The sequence below is a fragment of the Saimiri boliviensis genome, chromosome 1 (assembly GCF_048565385.1).
Source record: "Saimiri boliviensis isolate mSaiBol1 chromosome 1, mSaiBol1.pri, whole genome shotgun sequence".
Taxonomy (NCBI): Eukaryota; Metazoa; Chordata; class Mammalia; order Primates; family Cebidae; genus Saimiri; species Saimiri boliviensis.
Window position 1 is genome coordinate 96,346,844 of NC_133449.1, and position 9,762 is coordinate 96,356,605.

Genomic DNA, 9,762 nt, shown 5'->3' on the forward strand with positions numbered 1-9,762 from the left:
TTTTACAGCATTTTCTGTAACAATTATGACATCTTCAGTGGTGTAACCCTCCCAGACTTTCATGATGTTCTCTCAAGATCCTCTTTACAGTGTTGAGATGATTCTTTCCGTGGAGGACAGTGTATAATGAGTCTTAAGGTCTTGTGGCCCTCTGAGCTATAAGATAAATTACAGACATTTCATTTGGGGACACATTAACCACTTCAGTGCCTTCAGTGCTTAACTCATGGGGATCTGGTGGCCATGGGCATTCTATACGAAGAGAACTTTAAAGGAAGTCCTTCACTTGAAAACTACTTCCTGAACTTAGGGGCAAAAATCAACAAAACCAGTTCACGGAAAAACAAAACAAAACAAAACAAAAACAAACAAAAACAAACAAACAAAAAACACAACAACAACAAAAAAAACGATTCTCATTGTCCAAACCTTCTTGTTGTACAACCAAAAGACTGGCGGTTGCTGGATTTTTAAATTTTATTTATTTATATTTATTTATTTATTTATTTTGGTGTTTAACTTTTGTTTTTCAGCTTCAGGGGTTAGCAGCTTTATAGACAAAGGCAGTCCTGATGATAAACCTGACTGCATTTGCACAAAATAGTAGAGTTAGTCTATCTTTTCCTGCATTAAATCCTGGTGCTCATTTCTCTTTTTTACTAATGTGTTCTTTGTGACATTTTGTTTTTCCAGAATAAGGCACTGTCTTTTGCATTAAAAACCTGTTCAGGCAGATATCCTTTCTCCTCAATGAGTTTCTCAACAGCATCTGGGCACTCTCCTGCCGCCTCTTGTTTGGTAGATGCTACTTCTGCTGTTATCTTAACATCGTTAAACCAAATCTTTTTCTACAACTATCAAACCATCTTTTGCTGGCATTAATTTTTCCAGTTTTAGATCCTTGACCTTTCTTTTGCTTTATGTTTTTATGCAATGACTGCAATTTTTCTTCACTCATATAGGTGTGCATTTGTTATAGCAATTATGCACCCACATAAAAGTTGTATTTTCTAAATGAGATAAAAAAGTATTCCACAAAAAGTGCAGGGGTTTTGGGCCTGCTACCATAGCTACAGCAACTGCTTCACAGATTTCCTTTTCTAACAACAGTCCTTAGACTGGACACATTGATCTTGAAATGAAAGGCAACCTCAGTTCCAGACCTCTATCTATGGTATATATAAAACAATTTAACCTTTACTTGGAGTGTCATGACTTCTCTGTTGCTTGGGAGCACTTCCAGCATAACTAGCAGTGCTTTGTATGGGTCCCATGGTTTTATTTAAGGGTTACAGTATTGCATTAAATATGATGAAATATACATGAGAACAACAAGATCACTTTTTTACTGTGATGCGTAATTTACTGGAGAGCTGAACTGTTCACATGGAGATAATTAGTGTCACATGTTACTCGCAACACTTGAGCTCACTGCAATAGCAACAGGAAGTGGCTATGAAATTATTACAGCAGTATAGTATCTATTACAGTTAATTTTATGCAGTTATGATTTAATACTGCATTTTTACCCTTGTTTATATTTAGACAGCAAATGGCACTATGTACGGTCTGTAAGTGTGTAACTGTGATTAAATTTTAACTTTTATGACAAATTTGTGCATATTTTATTGTAGTAAATGATAAAATAGATTAGTATCTCCATATATTTTATGCATTCATAATATACTAAAAGTTTTCTTAATTTTTAAAATATTTCTAGGCCACGTGTTTCATCTGTAAATTTTTTTCAAATTGTTGTAAATCTTCAAGTTTTTTCAAATATATTTGTTGAAATAAATCAGCATAAGTGGAACTGCATCATTCACACTCAGATTGTTCAAGGGGTCAACTGTATTTTTGTCATACTTTCATGTAATTTTTGAAATATCTACTGTATGAGTTTGTTCTCACATTGCTATAACAAACTACCTGAAACTGGATTATTTAAAAACAAAAGAGGTTGAATTGACTCACAGTTCCACAGACTGTACAGAAAGCATGGCTGGGGAGGGTTCAGGAAACTTACAATCATGATGGAAGGTAAAAAGGAATGAGGCATGTCATACATTGCCTAAGAAAGAGGAAGAGAGGAAAGTGGGAGGTGCTGTACTCTTTTAAACAATCAGATCTCCTGAGAATTCACTCACTATCACAAGAACAGCAAGTGAGAAATCCTCTCCCATGATCCTATCTCCTCCCACCAGTGCCCTCCCTCAACATTGACCATCAAAATTTGACATGAGATTTGGGTGGGGGCACAAATCCACAAAATAAGTAAAAAAAAAAAAAAAATCATATCCCTGAATTACTTAAGAATAGAATATAATTGTGCAAGTATATGAACATGTTACTTTTCCAAAAAAAATTCAGTGGTTTAAAACAACAAATGTTTATAATCTACAATAAAAGTCCCTTTCAGAGATCAGGAATAGTGGAGTGCCTCTGTTGGGTAGTGCTGGTGCAGAGTCTCATGAGATTATAGTCAAAATGTTGGTCAGGGCTACAATTTGCTTGAGACTCAATTGAAGTGGCAGAATCCAGTCCCAAGATGCTTTGCTTACATTACTGTTGCCTGAAGACCCCATCCTTCACTTTCCTCAGTTCCTTTTACTGTAGGTAACCTCATAGAGCTGCATACTGATCCTCCACAGCAAGCAATCAGGGATAGCAAGGCAGAGGCTGTGATACCCTTTATCACCTAGTTTCAGATGGAACACACCATAACTTCTCTCATGTTCTCCTGATGAGAGAGATCAACTGTGATACAATGTTCCCACATACAATACAAAGGACTATACAAAATCTGAATCACAGAAGTTAAGAATGGTTAGGGCAATGCTAAAGCCTGATTACCTCGAAAGATTTGTAGTAATGATTATTGTTGTTGCTGTTACGTTCTAATTTAATTGAGTTTCGATCAGAAAATCTGGTTTGCATTATATTAGTGCTCTTGAATTTTTAGACTTTCTTAGAGACTTAGTACGTAAATGTATTCTAATGTTTTCTAAATTTTCTTTAAATGTTTATGTGACTTGTATGCAGTCCATACTATTTGTTTATTTTAGGTTTCTCTCTTTAGATTATCTATAATACAATTTTCAGTTTTGCTTTCCAAATTTCCTATGTGATCACAAGTTATTTGCTTGAACTCTAAGTCTCTCAATTTATTTTGCAATGTTATTTGTTATTGCTATGCCAGTTTTCTTTGGTAAATACTTGAATTTGAATTTTTTTCATCTTTTTTCTCTTTTACAGGCACCTTTTCTATAATAAGTATCTCTAATTTCATAGATCTATAATTGTCATAGGTCTATCCCATTGAAAGGCCTGTGATAGACTGAAACTTAACTATTAGTTGGTAAGCACTGATGACATGACTGGCCCATGATTGATTTAGAACACAAATCTACAACTTCTGATTTGTCCAGTGGTTTTAAGACACCAAGTTAATTTTAATGCCACAATCTCATCATCAATGTTATTGTTGCAATTTGATAATTTGTATTGTTAATCTTAATAAATGAAAATCAGAAGGCAGATGATAATTTCAATAAAACTGAGAAAATCCTCTAGAAATTGAACATAGCAACTTATATTTAGAGTCTTAATTTGACAAAAGTTTTGTGATCCAAATAAAAAAAGTAAAACTACAGACTGTCTTGCCCAATTTGTCACAAATAGCTAGCAGATATCTGAAGAAGCAAGTTAGAGATGATGATTTTAAATTAGTTTTCAACTTGAGATACAACTTCTGGATTTTAGTTATGAAATAAATCATTTGCATGAAAAAATGTGCACTGATTATTAACAGAGAAAAATGCATATGACCAGTTTTCTAACCAAAAAAATCCCTCAGTATCTTATATTTACATTTCAGACTCAGTCCATAATAGATGAAAGCATGCTTTTCATAGAACAAATGACATCACGGCTCTCCTGCTGTAGGACTTACTCAAGACATTCCAATAGAGACATAATCCCTTTTGTACCTCTGAAATTAAAATGAATCATATGCAAAAATAGAGCTGGCCGAGAGGGTTTATGTGGCTCACTATGAGCATTATGTGTTATAGAACTGTATGCTGTGCTCTGCAATAGGTAAATTGTGCTAAATAAAAAATAACATCGCTCCTCTGTAATAATTACATTCTACAAAATGTCTACTTGCTTGCAAGTGGATGGAGCGAGAGAAGATTTAGATTCATATAAAAAAGTTTATTTTTGAATAGAAAGCAAAGTTAAAATCGGTACCATCCATTAAAACTCAATTCATCCTGGATATTAGAAAAATAGAAAGCCTAAATAAACTAGGCAGATGTTGGCAATCTGAGTAGGCCACAAAGCTGCTCAACCTTAATAACCAAAATTCAAAAGGCAGCTGGCAGAAACCTCAACAAAACGAAGGAAATTCTCCAAGACTTAAAGCATTTCTATGCAGATTGGTAAAATGTCCTTATGACAAAGGAAATGTTCCATCACCACTTGAAATATATTTTTTAAATATTTAGAGTAGATTTTTATTTTCTATCAAGGCTTGTTAACTCAAAAATACACTAAGGTCATGATAAAATCTGTTAGAAACTTGAGAAGATTTCCAAACTAAGAAAAATCCAGATGGAAACTCATTGACTTCTTTATGTTCTTCCTTTAAAATAAATTAATCCTGTTATAGAAACATTACCCACATGCCTCCTGTTTCTCTGTGCTCCCATCCACCCTCCTCCCTGTCACCAGAAAAATCCTGATTTGATAAAATCACATCCTGCTTGTAAACCTTCTACAAGGGAACTTTTTAAAGTTTGTGGGGAAAAAATGGAATTAAAAGATAAACGTTTTCAAAATATAAACCCTGTTTTTCAACATAACCTGCATCAAGGTCAACACATTTTTGTAAGCAATGATGTCAGCCATTTAGTCCATCCTTAAAGACCTGAAGGTCCTGGGAATTTAAGCATGTTAATGTAGTCTTTTTTACATTATTAGCTGAAGAAAAATGGGTATCCTTTAAAGACATTTTCTTAAGATTTCAAAACAAATATAAGTCAGAGGGAACCAAATCAGAACCACAGGGTGAATGCCTAATGATTTCCCATCAGAAATCCTACAAAATTGCCATTGGTTGGTAAGAGGAATGCACAGGAGCATTGTTACGGCAAAAAAGAGCTCTCTGATAAAGCTTTGTTGGGCAATTTTCTAATAAGGCTTTGGCTAGGTTTCTCAAAACACCCTCATCATAAACAGCTCTTATTGATCTTTGACCCTCAAGAAAGTCAACTAGCAAAGTAACTTGACTATCCCCAAAAACTGTTGCCATGAGCTTTGCTCTTGACTGATCTTCTTTTTCTTTGCCTGGACTGCTAGGTAGCTATTGCTTTGTGCTTTGACTTCAGGGTTGTACTGATAAAGCCACGTTCTATTTTCAATTACAATTCTTTGAAGAAAATGCTTCAGGATCTTGATCCGATTTGTTTATAGCTTTTGTTGAAAGTTCTCCTCTTGTCTGCAACTGATCTGGGCACAACAGATTTGGCAGCCTTTGAGTGGAAAGTTTGCTCTAATTTAATTTTTCAGTTAGAATTGTGTAAGCTAAACCAAGTGAGATGTCTATGGTGTGGGCTATTGTTTCTGCTGTTAATTGTGGTCCTCTTCAACAAGGGCATGAACAAGATGAACAAGATGTGAGTTTTTCCTCACAAATTGATGTGGATGGTTTGCCATTGAGGGCTTCAGCTTCACCATTGTTTCATCCTTTCTCAAAATGGGTTATTCATTTGAACACTGCTGATTTATTTGGGGCATACACTTTTTGTAAATCATCAGTGATTTCACTTTTCTTGCACCCAAGCTTCAACACAAATTTGATTTTGTTCTTGCTTCAAATTTAGTAAGATTCATGTTCTGATAGGTGCTCTTTTTAAACTGATGGCTTTGCCTTCTTAGTGCCTCAAACTAGTCCTGTTCAGCTATGCTATAACAAGTTAGTACGAATTTATTTTGGTGCAAAAAATGTCAAAATCCATCAAAATCCATGCATAGTTTTTTCATAATACACATTTTCCATGAACTTTTTGTAGATCCTTCATATGGTCTGTGAGTGTAATGTGAAGGACATTTTACTTTCCAAAATATAGCTTCAAATTATCTTTTCATACTTAATTCCTCCTACTTCTTACAAGTTTCTCTGAATGAATTTTTCCTTTGTTAGCTCTTCTACTACTGTTGCCTCTAAACTTCTCCCATATGGGAATTCTGGAGCTGCTCCAGGTTATAACAACCCAGCCCACACCCATTCCCACAGTGAAACACAGACAAACTGGACATGGTAAGGAAGCAACATTAGAAAGTTCAGATGTTGGGAAAATAGATATATGTTATTTTAGAACAGTCAGTAACTGATAGTTATTCTAGTCCATGAGTTAATGAGAACTGGGCTATTTAAAATTCATTCATCAATTCAACAGACATTTAGGAAGAACCTCCTATGTGCAAGGAAGTTATATACACTAAGGATACAGAAAAGAAACCCTCATACAATGTTTATGCTAGTGACGGAGACATAAAATAACCAAGATAATAAGAAAAAGTTAGTTTGCGGAGATAGGGATTCAAGATGGCTGATTAGGAGCAGCTCAGGATTGCAGCTCCCAGTGAAAGTGCAGAAGGTGAGTGGATGTCGCATTTTCAGATGGATTTTTATTGCCCACAGACCAGGAGATTCCCAGGCAGAGGAGCCCCGTGAGTTCCCAGCATGGCTGTTTTGGCCAGCACAGCTGTTTGGCTGGGCGGCTGTTGCCAGTGCCCCAGTGCAGCAGTTCTCCATACAAAATACACAGGTCGAGACGCCATTTTAGCTGGCCATTGGAGTTCCTGGGATATAGAGTCGCCCATTCATCTGATTAAAAAGGGGACTGAAACAGGGAGCCAGGCCAGGAGATTCCGGGGCAAAAAAGTACCAGGAATCTCAGCACGACTGTTAGCGCAGTGGGTCCCTGCACGGGAAATCACACAGATCCAGGCGCCTTTTCAACAGGCAACTGGAACACCTGGGAGACAGAACCAACAGTTCAACTAAAAAAAAAAAAAAAAAAAAAAAGCCTCCGAGGCAGGGAGTCAGGTGATCAGGCTTGGCTGATCCCACCCCCACAAAAACACAGCAATCAAACGTTCTGGATTGAGAGTTTCACAGCAAGCACAGCTGAACCTAGCATGGTCCAGCTCTGTGGAGGAGGGTAGTCTGCTATTACCGAGACACTCCATCACTATGTAGGTAGTTTGTCATTGCTGAGGCAGCCCACCATTGCTGACACAGGGACACAGGGAGGGGAGCATCACACACTGGGGTCTGTGGGGGGTAACCAGGGGAGGGACAGTGAGGGGTGGGGAAGAGTTGGGGAGAGATAGCATGGGGAGAAATTCCAGATATAAGTGATGGGGAGGAAGGCAGCAAATCACACTGCCATGTCTGTACGTATGCAACAATCTTGCATGTTCTCATGTACTCCAAAACCTAAAATGCAATTTAAAAAAAAAGATAGTTTGCTAGTCATTATTTTTAAAGATGAAAAATAAGGCATAAAGAAATAGATAAACAGTGTCCAGGGTAGTGGTGCAATGAAATAGTGTGGCTTGGGCAAGCGTTGCTAAGAAGGTGACTTTTGAGAAAACAGGTGAAGGAAGGACTATATGTATATATAGGGGCAGAGCATATTACAAAGGTATAGCAATGCCCTGAAGCCATAGTGTGCCTGGTGTATTTCAGAAACAACCAAGATACTAGTGGTACTATAATAGATAGGACTAGAGAAGAGTAGTTGGAACTGAAAGCATTTGCCATCTGGGAAGCTAGGACCTGAAAACTAGAGATTTCTTTGTAGTTCATAATGACAGGAACAATTAGGTATTGAACAGTGCAGACTGGAATAGCATATGTGTGTGTGCTTGAACAGTAATACATACAAAATGAGGATCAGGAGAACTCAGATGAAGAGAAAAATCTTAAGTCTGAACCAGAACAGAGACATTTCCCTGTTACACACCTAGATTCTTCCCTATTACTTAGTACGAAATGCTGGAAGGTAAGTATCGGAAGAACACATATTTCAATATGTGTAGATGTTCACTCACATAGACATTCTTAATTAAGGCTTCCGTTGGAATAACTGTCCATTCAATTCTAGAAACCTGTAAATATCTTTCTGGAGACCATGAAGGGATGATACTGAGGAGACCCCAACCCAAAAGAAACAGACTGCAGCACCAATTGGAAGACTTTGAGTAAGTGGGGTGCATTTACCCAGAGAGTTGATGGGATTGGGTTAGAGGCCCAATTTGAGGGAGCTAAAATCTCTCCTAAGTCAGAGAGAGTTAAAGACCCCTCTTAATAAAAGGAAAGGATGCTTGAGCAAACTTGGGTTTGAGTCCCAACTTAGGAAGATTCGAGTCCTTCCTAAGACTTAGTGGGTTAGAAGCCTCTCGCAATAAAGTTCTTCTTGGCTAAGAATGGGTTCGATACTATGGGATGTTAATGGTTAATCTCTTTGGATTAATTTTGCTTGCACTCTTTGCTGATGTCTGTGGGTGACAGGATTAGGCATGTACAGAATTACAAAATTTGGAGCGCTTTTTTTTTCCCCAAAAGGGAAAGACAGCTGCAAAAGAAATCTTCACAGCTGATAAGTGGTTGCCTGAACTTTTCAGTGTTGCTATAATGGATGGGTCTTTCTCTGGCATCCCTGAACTCTTCACCTTCCCCACCGTGCTGCAGGGAATGCTTTTCTCTCTCTCTTTCCCTTTCCTATCTTTTCTATTACTCAGGGTGGCCATCTTGCCCAGAGGCCACATGCTGAAAAATGTCCTCGGGAGCTTGACCTTATAACCACATGGGGGTACTTTCTCTTGGTGTCTCCAAGCTGGAGGACAGAAATTTTGGTGTTCATGTCATAGTTAGCCCTAAAAATTATCTTCTAGTCCTAAAAAGTTTAAAGCTTTTGCAAGCTCCTAGTTAGCTGCTGTAGATTCCTTCTGTGAAGGGCAGTAGAGACTGCCCCGTGCTGTAGCTTAGTACCTAAAGCTCTGCTGTTTTAAAATGGCAGCCTGAGTTCATTCCTGGCTTAGGAAATGAGCCCTTTGTGGTCTGATATCTATGTGATCTTTACCACTTACTGATTTTCTTCCCCTTCATGAACCATCGTGAATTTTCCTTTCTCTGAGTTCCTAGAAGTTTACCTTGGTCAAGTCCAAAAGCCAGAAATATTGGCAGTTTGGCATGGCTAATGTGGAGCAATGAGATATTTGAAAAGATTGTTTTCTTGACAGAGCACTATAGTTAATAGTCAGTTCAACTAAAAGTGGATATAATAGCCTGGGACTCCCAGGAAAAAACAAAGGAGGTGCCACAGACCCCATTTTGGGAAAAAACTCTGTTTTCTTCATGAAAGCCCGGGAATTAAAAATGGTTACATTCCTCTCAACATTGAAGGCCCTGTTCCATTGCACATTGCATTGTCTAATGAATTTTACTTTGGGGGGTATTCAAATCACTTCACATTATGAGAAAGCTTTGGTGTGTAATAAGTAAATAAGAAATAGGGTTTGGGGGATAGCTAATGGCAGTTATGGGGCAATACTTGGCTCTTTGTGCATTTGGATTAGAAAAGCATGCTCTTGACTGCCTGGAAAGTATGAATATGTCCTCATCCACCTCCCACCACTGCCCTGCACATAGGGTAGGGACTAAAAACAGAGTGGGCTAATTGACTTTGG